The sequence below is a fragment of the Mixophyes fleayi genome, unplaced genomic scaffold (assembly GCF_038048845.1).
Source record: "Mixophyes fleayi isolate aMixFle1 unplaced genomic scaffold, aMixFle1.hap1 Scaffold_253, whole genome shotgun sequence".
NCBI classification, from domain to species: Eukaryota; Metazoa; Chordata; class Amphibia; order Anura; family Limnodynastidae; genus Mixophyes; species Mixophyes fleayi.
In genome coordinates this window covers 100,001-102,500 of record NW_027446637.1, presented here as the reverse complement: position 1 = coordinate 102,500, position 2,500 = coordinate 100,001, and the positions used below count along the sequence as shown (strand labels likewise).

The 2,500-nt window shown below is 45.6% G+C and overlaps 1 non-coding gene and 7 pseudogenes across 1 annotated transcript; all 8 read left to right on the top strand.

Annotated features, from left to right (window-relative positions):
* Positions 1–259: 259 nt before the first annotated feature.
* LOC142124652 (5S ribosomal RNA) lies at positions 260–378 on the top strand. The gene has a single exon (XR_012684754.1). It is a non-coding gene; the product is annotated as a 5S ribosomal RNA (ribosomal RNA).
* Positions 379–616: 238 nt separating this feature from the next.
* On the top strand, positions 617–735 carry LOC142124746 (5S ribosomal RNA; annotated as a pseudogene).
* Positions 736–816: 81 nt separating this feature from the next.
* Positions 817–935, top strand: LOC142124755 (5S ribosomal RNA; annotated as a pseudogene).
* A 79-nt stretch (positions 936–1,014) lies between these two features.
* On the top strand, positions 1,015–1,133 carry LOC142124958 (5S ribosomal RNA; annotated as a pseudogene).
* An 81-nt stretch (positions 1,134–1,214) lies between these two features.
* Positions 1,215–1,333, top strand: LOC142124934 (5S ribosomal RNA; annotated as a pseudogene).
* Positions 1,334–1,415: 82 nt separating this feature from the next.
* On the top strand, positions 1,416–1,534 carry LOC142125063 (5S ribosomal RNA; annotated as a pseudogene).
* Positions 1,535–1,614: 80 nt separating this feature from the next.
* LOC142124810 (5S ribosomal RNA) lies at positions 1,615–1,733 on the top strand (annotated as a pseudogene).
* A 429-nt stretch (positions 1,734–2,162) lies between these two features.
* Positions 2,163–2,281, top strand: LOC142124908 (5S ribosomal RNA; annotated as a pseudogene).
* The last annotated feature ends 219 nt before the right edge of the window (positions 2,282–2,500 follow it).

The window sequence follows — 2,500 nt, the reverse complement described above, 5'->3', positions numbered from 1 at the left end:
TCTTGTTCCGGCTTCCTTCAATGCTGGTTTTTAGATGTATAAGAGATATAAGTCAATAGGAAACCAATACCTACAGCCACACCACCCTGAACAAGCCTGATCTTGGAAGCTAAGCAGAGCCGGGGTTGGTTAGTACTTGGATGCGAGACCACCTGGGAATACCAGGTGCTGTAGGCCCTTTTTTTTTTCTCTCTTGTTCCGACTTTCTTCAATGCTGGTTTTGAGATGTATAAGAGATGTAGGTCAATAGGAAACCGTTACCTACAGCCACACCACCCTGAACAAGCCCAATCTCGTCTGATCTTGGAAGCTAAGCAGGGCTGGGCCTGGTTAGTACTTGGATGGGAGACCACCTGGAAATATCAGGTGCTGTAGGCTTTTTTTTTTCTCTCTTGTTCCGGCCTCCTTCAATGCTGGTTTTGATATGTATAAGAGATGTAGGTCAATAGAAAACCAATACCTACAGCCACACCACCCTGAACAAGCCCAATCTCGTCTGATCTTGAAAGCTAAGCAGGTCCGGGCCTGGTTCGTACTTTGTTTTTCTCTCTTGTTCTGGCTTCCTTCAATGCTGGTTTTAAAATGTATAAGTGATGTAGGTCATTAGGAAACCAATACCTACAGCCACACCACCCTGGACAAGCCCAATCTCGTCTGATCTTGGAAGCTAAGCAGAGCCAGGCCTGGTTAGTACTTGGATGGGAGACCACCTGGGAATACCAGGTGCTGTAGGCCTTTTTTTCTTCTCTCTTGTTCCGGCTTCCTTCAATGCTGGTTTCTAGATGTATAAGAGATGTAGGTCAATAGGAAAACAATACCTACAGCCACACCACCCTGAACAAGCCCAATCTCATCTGATCTTCAAAGCTAAGCAGGGCCGGGCCTGGTTAGTACTTGGATGGGAGACCACCTGGGAATATCAGGTGCTGTAGGCCTTTTTTTTTCTCTCTTGTTCCGGCTTCCTTCAATGCTGGTTTTGAGATTATAAGAGATGTAGGTCAATACAAAACCATTACCTACAGCTACACATCTCTGAACAATCCCAATCTCGTTTGATCTTGGAAGCTAAGCAGGGCCGGACCTGGTTAGTACTTTGATGGGAGACCACCTGGGAATACCAGGTGCTGCAGGCCTTTTTTTTCTCTCTCTTGTTCCGGCTTCCTTCAATGCTGGTTTTGAGATGTATAAGAGATGTAGGTCAATAGGAAACCAATACCTACAGCCACACCACCCTGAACAAGCCCAATCTCGTCTGATCTTGGAAGCTAAGCAGGGCCAGGCCTGGTTAGTACTTGGATGGGAGACCACCTGGCAATACCAGCTGCTGTAGGCCTTTTTTTTTATCTCTCTTGTTCCGGCTTCCTTCAATGCTGGTTTTGAGATGTATAAGAGATGTAGGTCAATAGGAAACCAATACCTACAACCACTCCACCCTGAACAAGCACAATCTCGTCTGATCTTGAAAGATAAGCAGCGCCGGGCCTAGTTAGTACTTGAATGGGAGACCACCTGGGCATACCAGGTGCTGTAGGCCTTTTTTCTTCTCTCTTGTTCCGGCTTCCTTCAATGCTGTTTTCTAGATGTATAAGAGATGTAGGTCAATAGGAAAACAATACCTACAGCGACACCACCCTGAACAAGCCCAATCTCATCTGATCTTGGAAGCTAAGCAGGGCTGGGCCTGGTTATTACTTGGATGGGAGACCACCTGGAAATATCAGGTGCTGTAGGCTTTTTTTTTTCTCTCTTGTTCCGGCCTCCTTCAATGCTGGTTTTGATATGTATAAGAGATGTAGGTCAATAAGAAACCAATACCTACAGCCACACCACCCTGAACAAGCCCAATCTCGTCTGATCTTGAAAGCTAAGCAGGTCCAGGCCTGGTTAGTACTTTTTTTTTCTCTCTTGTTCTGGCTTCCTTCAATGCTGGTTTTAAAATGTATAAGTGATGTAGGTCATTAGGAAACCAATACCTACAGCCACACCACCCTGAACAAGCCTGATCTTGGAAGCTAAGCAGACCCGGGGTTGGTTAGTACTTGGATGCGAGACCACCTGGGAATACCAGGTGCTGTAGGCCCTTTTTTTTTTCTCTCTTGTTCCGACTTTCTTCAATGCTGGTTTTGAGATGTATAAGAGATGTAGGTCAATAGGAAACCATTACATACAGCCGCACCACCCTGAACAAGCCCAATCTCGTCTGATCTTGGAAGCTAAGCAGGACTGGGCCTGGTTAGTACTTGGATGGGAGACCACCTGGAAATATCAGGTGCTGTAGGCTTTTTTTTTTCTCTCTTGTTCCGGCCTCCTTCAATGCTGGTTTTGATATGTATAAGAGATGTAGGTCAATAGGAAACCAATACCTACAGCCACACCACCCTGAACAAGCCCAATCTCGTCTGATCTTGAAAGCTAAGCAGGTCCAGGCCTGGTTAGTACTTTTTTTTTCTCTCTTGTTCAGGCTTCCTTCAATGCTGGTTTTAAAATGTATAAGTGATGT